Raw genomic sequence first — 8,758 nt, 5'->3', positions numbered from 1 at the left:
CACATCGCATTTATCTTTGCATAATTAAATAATAGTATTTTTTTTCTTACCGGGGATTTTCGGAATATTATTGCACGGCTATTACAACGCCATTTTTTATCTGAGCATTAATGTCTGCATATTTCGTGTCGATCAATATTTTAACACAAGTTACTTAAATAGGTCTCTTATTCAAATTTAGAAGCCAAACTATTTCTTGCACTCGGTCCGTATTTTGACTTACCGATCCCCAAATCAAAGTCCGATTAACTCCTAATATTTTTTGGACCAGACCATATTTTTTATCTCAATTTTCAGACCAGTCCATGTTTTAATTCACTAGTCCATTTTTTAATACCCGGTCTAAAAATTGACCCGGTCCATAAATGAACCGGGTTTGACCCATTTCAGTGAAAATAAGGGGAACCCTTTTAGGGTTTCCCCTCATTTTCGTTCCCACCTCATCACCGCCGCTTCTCCCTTCCCCCATTTCCTCTCCTTCTTCGTCATCTCCTGTTCCCCGCCACCCACACCACGCCGTTCCCTTTTCCCTACCCCCCGCTCCTTTCTTTCCCTTTCATCATCATCATCGTCGTACCCCGCTACCCCACTCTCCCAACCCCACCACCGCCGCCTGCGCTGTCACCCACTATCCCCTGTTCCCCGCCACCACACCGCTACCCCACTCCCTCTCTCTCGCACCCCGCTCCTCTCCACTTACCCTTGTCCCCCCACGCCTCTGCCGCCTTCACTCATCTTTGTCTCCCGCTCCTTCCCTCTTCACGCTCCTCTCTCTCTCTTCTTCGCAACAAACCCTTAAATCACCCTATAAATAGTCATCTCCAAATCAGTAGAAGGGGGGGATTTTTTGGATCGAAAACATACCTTAATACTTCTTGATAGTCAATTCGGAATACAAGTTTTCAATTGTTCCAGTTCCCCTTCAAAATATCGACTTTTAATTTTTCGATATCGTCACAAAATTAAATCCTGTTCTGTTTTTGCTGTGGGTGTTCGTTTGAATCCGAGCATACGCAAGTTCGAATTTCAAAATGTTTCGAGGTACATCGGAAGCTCGAGCCCCATTTCGCTGCATTTGAAGAAGGTCAGTAAACCTCTCTCCTTTTATTCATTTATCGGTAATTTAAGTACTCTCCTGTTTGTTCTATGTGTTTATATGCTTTATGCGTTTGTTAGTTAATTGATAGGTTAGTCTAATAGTTTGTTAATGTTAATAAATGTTATGTCAGTTTCTATGTAGATTAGGTGTGTAGTTTCATAAGTTCAGCATGCGTCGGTATGTGTATATGAAGTCCAAGTATCCCTCATATGGTGTGCCTGCTATTAGTTCAATTCATAATGGTTATTCGCTTAATTTGAATCAGTAAATCTTGGTTTGTAGCCGGTGGTGTGATTAGTTTGCCTGATTTAGTTATATAGAGGAGAGGCAATGTTTATATGATTGTGTTGTCTTTTGTTCCCTAGTGCCCAGTTTAGATTTCCTTTCTTTTTATCTGGAGTTTCAGTTCTGTTCCATGGAAAATGTGGTAATCAGGTTAGTTTGGTTTAGTTTCAATAGCATATATTAGAATTTGGGTAGAGACATTTAATTTTCTGCTTGGTTTGTGAGAGTAAGGCATTCATGCACTTTGTTTCATTTACCAAAAAAATCATGAACAAGGCTGTGTTAATGTATAAATTCAAGACCTGGTTTGTCTTGTTTTAACTCAAATTATAGGATTGAGTGCATGTTATTAGTTTGATCCCCCATCTGGTTCTGTTTCAATAAATAACCCGCTCTCTTCCTTTCTTTTTTTTTTTAAGAATTTATTTTAGTATCGTTTCCAACTTAAGTATGCTGCTTCCAATAACTGTGCTACTCTCTTTTGGATTCTGAACTATGGCAGATTCAGAGAATCATTTAGAATTGAAGTTGACTAGTTAAATAAATCTATGTGATGTTGTGCATATTTTAACAGGTCTTCTTTGATAAGAAACAAGTATCCAGATTTCCTACTTTAAAGATTGATTCTCATTCTGTCTGATCATATGTTTTATGCTTGGCATTCTTATTTCACCTCCTGCTTTAAAAGGAAGAAAGTTTAGGTCCTTAATCTCATCTAGGAGGTTTTGTCTGCCTTCATTGTGTTCTGGTTCAGTTTGGAGCCATGTTTGAAGTTTCTTGATTGATATTTAGTCTGCATTATACTTATAGTAATCCTATTAGTTTAAACGTATCCGAGAGCATCATGTAATCTGTCCATGTTAAGCATGTATCTTGTGTTAGTTGAATAATCTAACGTAGAGTCCCGATATGTTAAGTCTTGAATCTGACTGCCAATATGTGTTAGTCTAGTTTTGATTATCATCTGTCTGAATATTGGTTCTATTGGTCTATTATTATGGTAGATGTAATGCTATGATTGGTTTGATTAAATTTAGGAGTTGAATGCTTATTATGGCTTAATGTGTTCTTAACCTAAATTATCTTTCATGTTTCGAACAAGTCTTTGTTGTCCAATATATACCTGAGTATATATCCTTCCTTAAGTTTAATAAAGTGGTTAGTTGGTTTGGTAAAGTCAAATCTATTTAAAAAATTCTCTGCCCAAATACACTTTAACTGTGTGACCTTCACTCTGTTTGTTAGTGCCATGTTGCGATGATGGAATTCCTTAACTTATGAATATGTGCGACATCCTATGCTTTGTTAAAGTAAAAGAAGTGAATGTCATACTCATTCTTGTTAAAGAAAGTTAAAAATGGTCTGAATAATTAAAACCTTTGTATGACTACATCTCTCAGCCTTTAAAATGCATACAGAGTCTGCTTGGTGTCTTATTTATCCTCTTCTTTTAGATAGCTGCTAGTATGTTGATGAAAAATGGAAAATGAGGCAGATCACCAGTCTAGTTTAAATTAACAAATGAATAGATCACTTGTGTTCTTTTATGCTTTTTTTTTGCATCGGTTTGATCTGTCCTTCTTTGATTTTGATTTTGGTCTTAGTATGATCTGTCCTGGTAATTCTGTATAACTAGGCTTATCTTCTTCTCCTCTATTTGACTTACTTAATATGTGATAGAAGAAAGATTCTATAGTTATCGTCGTAATTGCATTTTAAAAGTCAGTCACCATTTCCTACATTTAAAATGAAAAGAGAAAATGTTACTTCTATTTTCTTGTCCCTCCCCTTTTCTGTCATCATCTTATCCCTGTTTCGAACTATCAGTTTTGGTATGAAGTCTTTATTTGTTTGGCATATTATGTCATCGCTCGAATGAATTTCCTTTTAATCCTCGAGGCTGGAAATCTTTGCCTAATGTGAAATTTGCATGAATGATGTTACATTGAGTGTATGAAGTTTTGAAGCAAGAAAGGGGGATTAGAAAACAGTAGCCGCATTTAAAATTCGTTTGCGAGTCGTGAATCAGTTAGCAATTGCATGGTGATTGTCTGGTCTTTTAGGATCTACTGCTCTGTCTTGCTTGAATTTAGACTGAATATTGGCTTAGAACCCTGCTAAGGTTGTTTGCCTAAATGTCGTGTTTGGTCCAAGTTACGTCTGGTATAGTTCATGTCTTCTGTGGAATATCCCGTGATATATTAAATATTGTGTTCAAATGAGGCACTGTATTGACTGAAATTAAAACTGGTATTGCTGGGCTGAAAATCTCTACTTTAGAGAGGAAAGGATAATTACCATTTGTAGTTTAGTCGAGCAGAATTACTAGCTATTGGCAGGAGTGATATTGTGCTGCAATTATTAGTGCTTTGCCTTGTTAATACAAAGCACATGAATTGGAAATGTGACTGAATATCATGAATATCCTTTTTGAATTCAGTGAGTGTTTTGTACATCACAAATCTACCATGTTTAGACTCAGTACACACTGTGTGTTGCTAGTGCATTTCTTTAAAAAAAACTATGCCTGTGCCATATATGCAAAAATGCCCTATTTTAATTCTTCAAATGGTTGAATATGTTATATATACTTGGTCTATGTTATGTGCATCATCGTGGGAGTGAAACATGCGTTGGCAGATTCCATATACAGTTCAGTTTCATTTCAATTTGGTTATGTTTATTTCCGAACTCATGTGCAGTAGGGATTCCTATATGTGAAGTGTGTATACATGAAATATACTTGGATATGCATAATATATACATAACCTATCGAATTGCCTTAGGATTACATGTTATATATTTAACTTTTTATTGATTAGATATTAATCCTTTTCTTTTCATTTTATGCATGATCATCGCATACGATTTCGAGGGATTCGTTTCCTCCGCATTTGATTGGGCTAAAAGCCCAACACGACTTCCTCTTGTGTCCAGCCAACCCGCAACAGAATAGAAGACATTTTGGGCCAAGGCCCAATAGCAAACAAATCACAGCAGCTGATCGTGGCAGTTCTAAAATGGGCTGGGCCCATTAAACTATATTTGCTCCTCCATTTTAATATTTTTATGCAGTTAATTTGTATTATATGACTAACCATTTATTTTATTTTTGTTTTCTTAAGTTAGACGAACCTTAGTGAATTTAGTGGGTTTAGCTTTAGTATAATGGGTAGTAAATTTAAGAAAGATATTAACATTAACCTCATAAGTATCACTCCTTTCTTTTCATGCTAAAACTATTTATAATGTCTAATATTTATTTTGAAAAAAATCGATTTGCAAAATAGAATGATTATATATATTTTAAATGAAGAGAATCATTTTATCCTTATTATCTAAACATTGCAAAACATCGTTAATATGCAAATACCAACTCAAGTATTATTTTTATAAATAATTCTCCGAGTTTAAATCAATCATGTCTATTTTTAGCCAAGCATAATTAAATAAAGAAAAGAAAACTCATCATCTTTTGCATTCCATTTATAAAAAAAAAATAAGTCTATGATTTTCTGCGCCATTGCACTCATATGATATAATTTTATTCTAAGTTTAAATTGGCTAGGTCTTTTCTTGAAAGCTTTTATTTATATACAAATCATTATATTTTGCAAGTCTCATTTTTACAATAAAATTATTACTTTAAGCTTAATAACATTATCTTTAATCTGAATTAATTAACCTAAGTTTGGTCGGATAACCGTAAGTTAACGGATTCTAAAGGATGCCTAACCCCTTCCCTTTAGGATAATATAGAGCCCTTACCTAGAATCACACTGGTTAAGCAGACTATTAATTGAGGTTTAGTTTTAACTTTGCCTCAGTTAACCTCTAGGTGTCCTAATTCACCGTTAAATTAATTAGGTGGCGACTCCTTAAAATAAATAAAATAAATAGGAATCACCAATACGTCGTGCTCCCTAATTTTAACTTCCGGGTTAAAATGGGGTGCGACAGCTTGGCGACTCCGCTGGGGAACTTTAGGCTCTAACCATAACAACTTAGGTTAATAAATAATTTGTTGGATGTTTTGTTTGTTTTGCTTTATTTTTCTTGTATTTTTTGCTTTATATGTTTTTAAATGTTTTATTATTGTTTTATTCTTTATATGCATTTTCTATGTAATATGTATGTTATTGCTTTCCTTAAATTGGCATTCCGCTCATATTTCTTCCACTCCTGGAAAACTCACACATATTCACACACTTAAAGCGGCTTCGCAGTTTGCGCCCGTGCACTACTAAATTACCCTTTTTAGTTGGATTGGTCTTGTGGATTTAGTCGATCGGCGGTGCAGTCGACGGCCACGGACTTTCCACTTCCAAGTTGTCCGCTTGGGGGAGCCTTGTGTCATAGGAAAACCATTCTTAGTCTACCTAGGTAGAGCGAAAACCAAAACCTTGTAAGGACATGCATCATTTTGAACCTAGGAGGCTTAATACCCTTGGTGTATTAAGTCCATTAGTCAACCTTACCAAATGTCCAAATGAGTCTATGACTCTAAGTGACACTACTCACTATCTATGCGCATTATTTGGAGGACAAATATGTGGATTATGTGGACCTAATACTCTATAGATAAATATTTCAAGGAAACTAACCTTTTGTTCCAGGTTGTTGTGGAGCATCCAAAATTAATGCCGGAGGTTTGAAGACAGCCAAAGGAAATTAGTGGAGTTGAAGTATTAGATATCTTAGATTAACTTTGAATTGTATTATTGACTGGCATGTAATAAATTTTTATTACTCTTGTAAACTAGTTTTAGAAAGAGTTATGGAATGACACATCAAAAAACATGTTTGTCCTTCAAATGTTCGTTAGGCCTACCTCTGGCATAAAGAGGTCCCTTGCATTATAGAACGTGATGTATTATGTGCAATAATGTGTTTATATGCAATAATATGTCCTTACCGTATACTGACTCATTTTCTTTTTTTCTTTTTCTTGTTTTATCTTTTTTCTTTTTAAAATTTATTTTTCAAAATAAAAGGTTGACTTGTGCTAAAGGGGAACTGGCGGAGCATCCATATTTCACACGGTCTAGAGCCAAGAAATCAGACTCTGACTCATCACTAATCATCTGGTTAACTAAAAAGACTCGTTCTAAAATGGAGCAAAGTTTGATCAATGCAACCACTTCATCTGAGCCATCTCTTAGTTTACCGATCACGAGTGATCCCACATCTTCTAATCAACCAGAAACACATTTGGAGATCATTGCTCGTTTGGAGCGACGAGTTGCTGAATTAAGTCACATGGTACTTCACAACCGGTCATTTTCTCAAACGCCACCACATATGACTCCATCTCATGGGGTTCGTCAGACTTTGCCTATGCCACCTCCATTCCCAAATTTGGACGAATTTAACCAAGCAAATTATTTTACCACCTCTCAGCCGGTTCGTTCCGAACCCCTTACTCAAAATGCTCCCTTTTTATTTACAACCACCTCTTCAAAAACTCAGTTCATACCGCCGGCACATGATGTTACCAATACACATCAAGTTCCGCCAGTATATACTTATACCACACCTCCACCCATGACACAAATCCAGGGACAATGTCGCACAGATGTTGATCATTATGTCGAAGTTGAAAATGAGGCACGGTCAATTAATGATGAAATGATAAATAGAAAGCTCAAAAGTTTGGAGGATGCCATGAGAAGTTTGCGTGGACTTGGTAGTAACCAAAGCGTGAGATATGAAGAATTATGTGCATTTCCTGAGGTAGAATTGCCACCAGGTTACAAGATTCCAAAATTTGAGAAGTTTGATGGGTCGGGAAACCCTTTCTTTCATTTGAAAGTCTATTGTGAAAAGTTGATTGGCGTGGGGAAGAATGAAGGGATAAGAGTCAAACTATTCAATCAGAGTTTGAGTGGAAAAGCCTTGGAGTGGTATTCTAAGCAAGATACAACCAAATGGCGTACTTGGGATGATTTGGCAAATGCTTTTGTGGATCACTACAAGTTTCATGTTGAGATCGCTCCTGACAGAATCTCAATTACAAAGTTGAAGAAGAAGTTCACCGAATCATTTCGAGAATATGCTATACGGTGGAGGGAAGAAGCATCTAGAGTACACCCACCCATGGAGGAGACAGAAATGGTTACTTTCTTCATTCAAGCGCTAGAGCCGGAATACTATGAACGTTTGGTGACAATGGGTGGAAAAACTTTTGCAGAGGTGATCAAAGCCGGGGACATGATTGAAGATGGCATTAAGACAGGGAGAATAACAAGTCTTGCGGCTTTACAGTCTACTAGTAGGGCCATACAAACAGGTACTCTCGGGAACGGAAAGAAAAAAGAGAAAGAAGCAGCATCGGTAATGGCTTTGGGAAACACATCATACCACCATCAACAACCCCCGCGATACCAGCCTAACGCTCACCACTCACAATATTTCCAATATTCTCCACATCCCTACGACCAAGCTTTGTCATCTTACCAACCTCAATCACCACAAATATCCTACCCTGTTTACAACACACAACCAGCATATCGAGCTCCACGACCACCAACATATCCAACTCCACCATCACAAACTCATCATCCAAACAATGCATCCGCACCTCGCCCAAATAAACCGTTTCGCCATTTCACACCATTAGGAGAGCCACTGAGCGTTGTTTTTGAAAGACTGCAAGCTTCAGGATTAGTATATCCTGTGGAAGGTAGAATTCCAGATCCATTACCCAGAAGCTTTGATCCCACTAAAACATGTGCATATCATTCGGGGGTAAAAGGCCATTCCACTGATCGTTGTTACGCATTGAAGCATAAGGTTGAGGATCTTATTGAAGCAAAACAGATCACGGTCAAACCACCAACACCAAATGTGGTTAACAATCCACTCCCGACCCATGATGGGGCCACGATAAATATGATTGGAATAGATGAAAATGTTGACGACCCAGCCGAATTTATAGTGCCTGTGGATCGTGTGGAGGATCATGATTTTGTAGCCGTTGCTTCTCCGGCTGTAGTGATAAGGGGTTGTGTGCCTGTCGAGATATTAGGAGCTTCATCAATACCTGTGGAAGTAGTTCGAGCACCAAATCAGTTGCCAGTGCTCGATACAAAAGCCGTACCATGGAATTATCAACAAACTGTGATGGAGTGTCGAGGAAAGGACACGATCACTGACAAGGTTAAGACGTCAGGAATGACAAGGTCTGGGAGGTGCTATTCTCCAGAAGAACTAGTTAGATTGGGGCAACTTAAGGAAACCAACGTACCTCCCAAAAGGGTCGTGACTGAATTCGAAGCAGAAGAGTTTCTGAGGAAAATTAAAGCTAGTGAGTACTCAGTTGTGGATCAGTTGAAAAAGACCAATGCTCAAATTCCTATTCTCTCTTTGCTTTTG

This window comes from Lycium barbarum, chromosome 11 (genome assembly GCF_019175385.1).
Source record: "Lycium barbarum isolate Lr01 chromosome 11, ASM1917538v2, whole genome shotgun sequence".
NCBI classification, from domain to species: domain Eukaryota; kingdom Viridiplantae; phylum Streptophyta; class Magnoliopsida; order Solanales; family Solanaceae; genus Lycium; species Lycium barbarum.
The sequence above is the reverse complement of the archived record's forward strand: the minus strand, read 5'-3'. Positions refer to the sequence as shown.